Genomic DNA, 10,169 nt, shown 5'->3' on the forward strand with positions numbered 1-10,169 from the left:
GATGACCAGAATCTCCTCAGCAAAGACTTTGTCTTATATCATAAAGGAAGAGATCTTCTATCCAGGGCAAGTTCCAGTATCTTGAAAGACCAGGATCAGGAGCAGTTGCTGGAGAGTCATTAGCAATGTAGACAGAGGATGTCCTGAGGCCCTGGAGGGGAAAGTTGGAGACTAATGTACAGCATGGTGACTATAGTTAAAATACTGTACCATGTACTTGAAATTTGCTGAGATTTCAAGTATACCTTAAGCATTGTCCTCACAAAAAAAAGAATGAAAATGGTAACTATGTGAGGTGACAGGTATGTTAATGAGCTTGGTTGTGGCAATCATTTTGCAATGTATACCAATATCAAAATATCAAGTTGTACACCTTAAATATATACAAATTAGGTCGTTGTACCTCAATAAACCTAGGGGAGAAAAGATGATAAAAAAAAGAAAAACTTAATACATGTTGGAAAGCCTAAGTGGCCAAATAAGAAATAGGGCACAAAATGGAAAGTCACATAGTACCCTGCATTCAATACTTGTGTGAAATAAATCTCAAAAGGAAATGAACTCTGTGACAAATCAACAAAAGCGGTGAAATCCCTGAGGCTTACGTGAAGGAGGAAAGAATTGTTTCGGGTTCTGGCCCAGGTATGATTAGTAATTGTTGGCACTTATGCAAGAGGAATCTTCCGACCTGACATGATAGAGTAGTGATGATCTGATGTGGCATAACCATACATTATTTCATAAATCATCTGCTACGCTTTGGACTGTTTGGGCTCAGCCTAGACTGAGAAGAACAGAAAATACAGACGCCAATCTTGACTGAATCAGTACTTTGTGCAACCATTTATTTATTTGAAATTTCAAACATTTACTCAGGACCTAGTACAAAATCTCTGGGAACCCATAACTTAATCAAATTCCATCTCTAGTAACAGATTTAGGAGGCACCTGAGTCACTCAAAAAAGTTTTTCAAAAAGATCCTGTTTCCCAAGGAAGTGGAGGGATAGAAATGTAGCACTCATTCACAGCCTAGAATAGCACCCCAGAAGCCTGAGAGAACCAACTGGAAGGTAGCTAGAGGCCAAGATAAGATGAATACTAAGCAAATATCCATGAAGCAGAAGCCCAAAGCTCAACCGTTAAGCAGAAACCATCTTAAAAAGTTAAAGCACTTAAGAATAAAAATGAATGAGCTGTTGATACACACAACTTAGAAGAATCACCAGAGAATTATACTGAGTGAAAAAAGCCTGTCCCAAAGGTTATATACTGTATGGTTCCATTTACATAAGAGATCAGTGATTGCCTGGGGTTAGGGATGCAGTGAGGTACATGGGGAGAGGAGGAGAGAAAGGATGGGGTAGGGGTGGTTATAAAAGAAAAATATAAGGGATCCTTGTGGTTTGGGACCTGTTCAGTATTCTGACTGTGGTGGTGAGTACAAGAACCTTCAGAGGTGATAAAATTTTATAGAACTTAATACAAAAACACACAGCAATGAGTAGAATTGGGGAAATCTGAATAAGATCAGTGGATTGCAACAGTGTCAATATCTTAGTTGTGATATTATACTTTCATCTTACAAAAAGTTACCACTGGGAGTGTATTCATTTTCTATTGCTGCTGTAACAAATTACTACAAATTTCATGCTTTAAAACAGTGCAAATTCATGTTCTAGTTAAGCAGTCCAAAATGTATCTCTACATCAAGGTGTCAGCAGGGCTGTATTGTTTTTGGGAATTCTAGGGCAGAATCAATTTCCTTGATTTCTTCATCCTCTAGAAGCCACCTCTGTTCCTTGGTTTATAGCCTATTTTCTCCATCTTCGAAACAAGCATCCGAGTATCTTCAAATTTCTCTCTGACTCTCACTCTTCCACCTCCTTCTTCCAATTTTAAGAACTCTTGGAAAATCCAGGATTTCCAAGGTCAGCTGATTAGCAGCCTTAATTCCATGTGCAATCTTACTTCCTCTTTGCCATGTAACGTAATATATTCACAGATCCAGGTATTAGGATAACAAAATCCTTGGGAAATTGTTACTCTGGCTATCACAGGAGGAAACTAGGCAAAGTGCACAAGGGATCTCTTTCAATTATTTCATAAAAATAATTGAAAATAACCTCAATAAAAATTCTATTGAAAATACATTTATTGAAAATGTTTGTTAATCTACTCTGTGCTTAACCTCATATGCACTATGTTAATCATCATCTTCTCATACACATATATTGTCCAGCATCCAGGGTTGCCCTATACTATAGGGGAAGGAAAAGGCTTTCTGCCACAGATGTCTTCCACTTGACAGCTCTCACCATTTTCTCTGGGGTTCTCTCTTACATGTACTTACAGCCTGGATCTACTAAGTCTCAAGAGCAGGAAAAAGCAGTATCCATATTTTATGGCATTATGATTCTCGTGTTAAACCGCTTTATCTAGTGCCTATGAAATAAAGAAGTAAAAGAAGCTCTTCAATCAATAAGGACTAAGTCCTTCTTGCTTGGTCATAAATTACTAACAAAGAATGCCAGATGTGTCCAGGTGGCGAGTGCTCTCCTGCATTTGCTAATATCACATTGGCCATAGCAAGTCACACGGCCAAAAGAGATGTAAGTAGAAGTCTGCTGGATTTGAGAAAAGCTTTTGGTTTCCTGATCAAGAGTATATATGTGCTTGTCCCACTGCCTCCTGGATCCTTTTTCCTGCTTTGAAAGGGAAGGAGATGTCTAGAGCTCTAGGAGACATGTTAGACTGTTAGGCAACCAGCATATGGGAAAAACTAAGCAAATCACAAAAGTGCGAGTCTTAGCTTCCAAACTATTGTTAGGAAGGAAAAATGAGTCCCTATTTTTAAACAAAAGGAAGTTGGGTTTTCTTCTACTAGCAGTTGAGCACGTTCCTAACTGAGACACTGGTTGTGCAGTACGTAAAGTTGAATGTCAATTTGCCAGCCTTTTCACAATAACTCCCCTTCACAGGTATGCATCTTAATCAAAAAGCTACAGACTTGTTGAATCTAGCTTCACCTTTCACTGTTTAAATTAAAGGTCTAGTCCTAGCAGCTTTATAAGCAACACAACTCAAAGCCTCTTACTCCACAAATTATCTGAAATATTCTGATAGTGTAAAGTGCAACTGGAAGAAAAGGTGACTTTATGCAGAGCTGATTTTTAAAATGTATACACTTTCAGAAAAAGAAAAAAAAAGAGGAATCAAGATAAATTTTTTCTTTAAATAAACAATAGTCAAGTGATAATATAAAATACCTCCAAATGATAGTCACTCTATTTGTCACACTAGGGACCATGTGCCCTGAAATTTAGATTAGCTTTGGGTTTCTTTTTTCAGATAGCCATGTTTTTTGCTGATTATAATGACAAGGTCAATTTTCTAGACCTAAACACAGATTCTTAGATGAATGAAATGATGCCCAATCTGATTCATAACAAGAAAATATTTTTTAAAGTGTCGTTCTATAACAAGGCAACCCACACAGGGGAAAAACTCCCTAATAACAGTACATGAATTAAATGTATCTTCTCTAGAAAACTTAAATGTTCTTCAGCAGAAAACAACTACTGAACATTGTTTATTCAAATTCCATCTCAGCCCCTGAAACCTCAGATTCTCAAGGGAGTAAGTATTGATCCCTTAGGCTTCAGCTATAAACTCCCCAATTAGAAGGAACCACACAGAGAGACCTGGTGGGCAATAAGCCTGCACCAGTTGCAGAAAGAGAATCTGGAGGCTGCTCTGGTGTGAGTAAAACAAAGCAAATCCCACTTTTCAACATCAGTCATGTATCATCCCAGGGTGTGCTGGAAATGGTGTAACAAAAGAACCAGAATCACAGTTCTTAGATATTTCACCCCAAGACCAGGAATAATCACTTCATCCCTGATAACCCAAAGGAAATGGGTGAAAGAACTGAATTTGGCTGAGCATTGCCTTGGGAGGACATGAATGAACACTGATTGAAAGGTTAAATGAATATATGAATGGGAATTATTGCCAGTACTGTATTATTTGCCTGTATTATTATGACCATTCAATGCCTGGCCCTCTGCTTGGAATTCTACATAAATCACCTCAGTTTAAGTCACATCATTACAAAAGAGACTTTACTTCTTTCTCTTCCTCTTTCTTTTGAAAACAATTAAAGCTATTTTTAAAAGAAAAAGGAAGAAGTTTATGAGTTTAAGGAGTTTCTCTCCCTACTCCCACGTCCAAGGATAACCGATAAAAATTTGGTGTGAAACATTCCTGAGTTTTTTCAAGGATAAATAGAGAAAATGACAAAAAGAGAGAGTGGGAGTGAAAGAAAGTTCTATTTTTTAGTGTCCACACTTTATGTATTGTTCTGAAACTTGCTTGCTCATTTGACAATATGACATGAGCACATTTCCGTAGAGTATATCTTTATTTCATTCTTTTCAGACCATGCATTGGTCCATAATATGAATCTACTCTGATTTATTTAATTTTATTTCCAAATTTTTGCTATTATAAGCAGTGTTACAATGAACACCATTATTTCCTAAGTAATTCTGTGATACCCGTTTTGTAAAAGATAGAACGGAGATTGAAGGGAGTTACTCCCTTGTTTCTATGAATTCATAGGAGTGGAATACAAACCCAGGTCAGCCTGTCTTCTTTCTACTACAAAATGCTGAATATAAATGAAGCTTCAGAATCAGAAGGGCTCAGAATAGATTAAGCATATTCAAAATATTTGGGTACTTGGTGTGTGTGTGTGTGTGTATTGTGTCCCTTATACTGGTTTTCCAAAGCCCTTGAAAAATGTTCTCTAATATGTCATGCATTTTATTTGAATTCAAAATGATTAAATTGGTAAGATAAATACCACTGCCCTATCACAATTCTAGTTTAAGTGGACAGTGACCAATTCTAACTTCCTCTCACAAATGCCTTTACTCATTGAATGGAAACCTCCTTGAAAGTGCTGCATTTAATCTGTTTTACAGAAAACTTACCTAAGAAGGCAACTGATACAAACTTATTGTCCCTTAGCACTCACTAAATGTTTCATTGAAGAGAATTGTTTCTTGTTGCATCACTACAGAATTATCCCACTCTGTTTATTTCTCAAGATATTTGAAAGAACCAGATTGCCCAAGAAATATCAACAACAAGTTTCGTTGCTATATTCCCCATCATCAAAGGCACATTCTTATCTAAAACTGACTGTGTCATCTAGGGAACTCGGGCTGTGCCTGGCATTACTGATAATCAGCATAAAGGAACCCTCTACTGATGTATTAGGGAAATGGTTTTCCTTTTGTGAGGAATTCCCATTATGCACAATATTTAAGGTGTTTGAAAATAGGTTTAAATTTTGTAACAACCATTCATGTAGCCACCATCTAACTTTTGCAACTTGCTTTTTCTTACTCAGCATTTCAGTTCAGAAATTTATCCAAGTAGTTTTGTAGCACCAGTTTACTGAATTTTTCACTGATTTAATAGTTTATTTTTTTCTATGATCAGCAATGCAGATACATTCTTTTGCTTTTATAAGTATATGTATATGTACACATATTCATACATATACTTACACGTATGTGTATGTGTGTGTTTATCCCTGTTTGTATGGTCAAAAAACTGTCTAGAATATGTGCCAATGGAAATCCTGGAACATAGAGAGGCATATGTTTAATTTTACTAATTATTCCAAGTTTGTGTCCAACAAGACTGTGCTAATTTATTTTCCCACCAGAAATATGTCTCCACATTATCACCTAAACTGTGCATGTTAGACTAATAAGTGTAAAATTATATTTCAATGCAGTATTAATATACAGTTATCTGATTACTAGTGGGTTGTGTATACTTCCATATTTCTATTGACATATTTGTTTTTCTTTCTATAATTACCCTGATTATATCTTTTGTGAATTTTTGCCTTGGGATAATTTATATAAATTATTTGTTTATACTGGATACTAATTCCTTGGCATTTATATGTGTTGCAAACAAATTTATCTGAGTAAGTTTCCAGTCAGCATCTACTCTTTTTTTAATAATATTGATATTTTTAATTTATATTTAGTTAGATTTTTACTGTTTCGTATTTTGTGCATTCATATCTTGTTTAAATTTTTTTCTGCATACCTAAATTGTAGATATTCTGTTATGTTTTACTCTCAAAGTTTTACAGTTTAAATCTTTATTCCTTTGGAATTAATTTTTGTAAAATATAAACTAAGAAGACAAATATTTTGTGTGTATAAGCATTTATAGGACCACAGTTTACAGGGCCATTGTTCACTGGTGGACATGAGCTGTTTTCATACATCTAGCTTCCATTGCCTGTGAGCCTGTTTCTCATATGCTTTTCTCAGTTCCGTTGATCTGTTTGTCTACTCTTACACTAGTACCACTTTATTATTATCACTTTATAATAAGTTCTGATATCTGGTAGGACAAGTTCCCACTTTGTTATCCTTTAAAATTCTCTTAGCTATTTTTAGCTCTTTTCCATACAAGTTATATGTCTGTAAATATGCACATAAAGTTCTCTCCACATTGGAATTACATTGAATTTATACATTCATATAGAGAAAAAATACAATGTTTATACAACTTGGTCTTGATTGCTGATGGAAAATACTTTTTCCCTGCTTCTGAAGTTTCTTTCCTGCAAAGAGAACTTAGTTTGCTAATCACGGCCTTTCTCTCCCCCATTTTATTCACCCACATCCTAGAAAGGTAGAGTGAATTTCTGATTGCTAAGCTTGAGAACAACCAGCATGCCATCCTCTGCCCTTATACTCAGGAGCAGCCAGCCTCCTGAAGCCCTCGTTCTCCTGCATTAGAGAGCCACTTCCCCACAACATGCAATAGGCATGCCTCAGGCACTGACACTAAGACTGGGTAGATATGCCTGTCTGCTTATGATGTTCATTTGAAACAAGTAACTTGACTAATAAAGTCTTCCCCCAGTGTCTAAATGTGATATTATGGTTTCCATATATACACTATATTTTATTTCTCAACTTTTTCAACTCCTGGAAAAAGAAGAGCATACTTATTCACAGGATCCTCCTTTGAGAACTCAGCATTTGTTTGCTTAACATATGGATGGATTTGATTAATGTACGTGTGTTTTTTAAAGCTGTTTGCATCAGTAAGTGAGATTTGTTTTAATTTTCTTTTCTCAAGCTGTACTTACTTGGGTGTCAAGGTTACATTAGTCTCATGAAATGTGTTGGAGAATGTTTTCTTTCATGACTTATAGGAAAAGATTGCATAATATTAGAATTAGTTGTTCCATAATGTTTGGTAGAACTTTCCTGTAACATAATTAAGTCTAGTGTCTGTCGGAGTAAATTTTTGAATAAGTCAAATCACTTAATTGATTAAAAATATTTAAATATTTTACATTCACACGCACGCATAGAGACACACACACACACACACACACTGACCACTATCACGCACTATATTGTTAGCCTTGATTTCTTTTTACAAAAATAAATATTGAGAATATGCAAATAACATTTATCAAATTATATGCACAATTTTAAATGTCATGGTGCAACAAATACCATGTGTTGGCAACCTAGTGTAAATGGGGAAAAAAATCATTATTGTTTTTACTCTCCTAGGAAAATGAACTAGGGGAAAAAATGGACTTTATCCAATTATTTTTTCCAAAGAACAAGTCATAAGGCAAAAAAATGATGAATTATTATTTCACATTTAAGAATTTCTGCTCTATAAAGGATATCATAGACACACTTAATGGATGATATGTGAGAAAATCTTTGTCAGGTCAACAACTGACAGGAGATTCAAGTCTTGGATAAACAAAGAACATCTAAAAGCAACTCATTGACAAAAATATAAACAGGCAATTTATAAAATAATAGAATCACAATAGTCTAAGAAGAACATAAGACAATGATCACATTTACTTGTAATTAAAGGGGAAAAAAAACAAATAAAAATGAGATATTACTTTCTACAAATTTTCCTGGCTAAACAATATTAGAGGGTCAGCCGCCTGGCCTAGTGATTAAGTTTGGCATGCTCTGCTCAGCAGCCCAGGTTCAGTTCCCAGGCACAGACTTATACCACTCATTGGCAGCAACCATGCTGTGGCAGTGACCCACATACAAAAGAGTGGAAGATTGGGACAGATCCACAGATCTTAGCTCAGGGTGAATCTTCCTCAAGCAAAAAGAGGAAGATGAGCAAAGATGTTAGCTCAAGGCAAAGCTTCCTCAGCAAATTATATATATATTTTTTATATTTGTGTATATATATGTATATATATATATATGCTAATATACTTATACATAATTCCTATATATAATAAATACACAATTTATAATATATATTTTATAAATATATATATTATACTTCTTTGCTGTTTTTTCTTTGCCCTTTTTCAGCTGATGTTTAATATTTCCTAGCCATAGAACAAAACAATGACACTGAAGTGACCAAATTCATTCTCCTGAGATTTGCTGGCCAACACAAGTTTTGGCATATCCTCTTCATAGTATTTCTACTGATCTATGTGGCCACCCTAATGGGAAATATTGGCATGATCTTACTCATCAAGATTGATTCTTTCCTTCATACCCCTGTGTACTTTTTACTCCAACATTTGGCTTTTGTTGATCTCTGCTATCACTCCCAAGATGTCGCAAAACTTTGTTGGGACAGAACAATCCATCTCATTCATAAGATATATGATCCAATTACTAGTCTATGGTGCTTTTGCAACAAGTGATTGCTATATCCTGTCTGCTATGGCGGTGGACCATTATATGGCCATCTGTAACCCTCTCTACTATCCAATACTCATGACTCAGAGAGTCCGTATGCAGCTCGTAATTGGTTCATACTTCATGGGTTTTCTAAATGCTTCTGCAAACACAAGTTTTACTTTCTCATTGAACTTTTCAAATCCAAAAAATTTAACCACTTTTTCTGTGATGAACCCCCAATTCTTGCCTTCTCATGCTCCAATATTTACTTCAATGTCTTGCTACTAACAGTCTTTGTGGAGTTTAGCTTGGCATTCACTGTGTTGGTTATCATCTTTTCCTATGTATGTATCCTGGTTGCCATCCTGAAGATGTCTACTGCTGCAGGGAGGAAAAAAGCTTTCTCCACATATGCCTCCCATCAGAAAACAGTCACCATTTTCTATGGGACTCTCTCTTATATGTATCTGCACCATCATAGCACAGAGTGTCAAGTGCAAGAAAATATTACTTCTGTGTTTTATGGTACTGTTATTCCCATGTTAAACCTCCTCATCTACAGCCTGACAAAGCTAGATGTGAAATAAGCCTTAAAAGGTTTTGGAAAGAAGGATTTCTAGTTTGAACCTTGATTTCTAACTCAACATGGTTCAACAAGCAAACTAACAGTTCTCTCATATTTTTCAACAGCAGAAGATGTAGCAAATGTTTGTGAAATACAAAGGCATTCCTTAATTGTGTCAATAACACTGAAAGATATTGAAAAGCATCTTAAATATTAAGTAAACTTCTACTTCCTATGTTTCTGAAAGAGCAAGCATCTGAAAAGAAGATCTTTATATTGCTTCTGTACATTTTGAAGAGCCCTTTTTTCAAATAACTGCCTTTAAAAAAGAGAAAAGAAAAGGGAAGTATATAATCAATGTTGTTAACTGACCCCAACAACCTTAACATAAAGACTCACCAAGACAAAAATCTTTTCTGGTCTTCCCTTGAAAGGTACTGTTGCTCTTGTTTTTACTCTGTAGCTAAGCTATTTTAGTATTGTAAAGAATAATTAAAAGGGCAATTTCTTGGGAGAAAATATACAGAAAAGAAAGAGAAAAGAAAGAACAATTGAATTAATCCTCATACATATTCAGACATTATGGGTAAATATCCTTCCTTTCCATATAGGGTCTCTAACCAACTAGGAAGTTGACACAGGAATATGGAAAATATAAAGCATATCAATTTTTTCTTGATAAAGTTGTATTTTAAATATAACTTGAACCTCCAACTATACCCATTTGCAGCTGGACACATTAGGAAAACAAAATCCAGTGCTGAGTTCGATATTACAGAGCAAACTCATTTGCCAAGAATTGATGCTTTATTTTCCTCAACCTCCAAGAGTGGGGAAAGATGGAGGAATCCAGATTAAACACTAG

The 10,169-nt window shown here is 35.3% G+C and overlaps 1 pseudogene; it reads left to right on the plus strand.

Annotated features, from left to right (window-relative positions):
• The first annotated feature begins 8,558 nt into the window (after window positions 1-8,558).
• Window positions 8,559-9,326, plus strand: LOC103561007 (putative olfactory receptor 5AK3; annotated as a pseudogene).
• The last annotated feature ends 843 nt before the right edge of the window (window positions 9,327-10,169 follow it).

The sequence above is a fragment of the Equus przewalskii genome, chromosome 11, assembly GCF_037783145.1.
Source record: "Equus przewalskii isolate Varuska chromosome 11, EquPr2, whole genome shotgun sequence".
Lineage (NCBI taxonomy): Eukaryota > Metazoa > Chordata > Mammalia > Perissodactyla > Equidae > Equus > Equus przewalskii.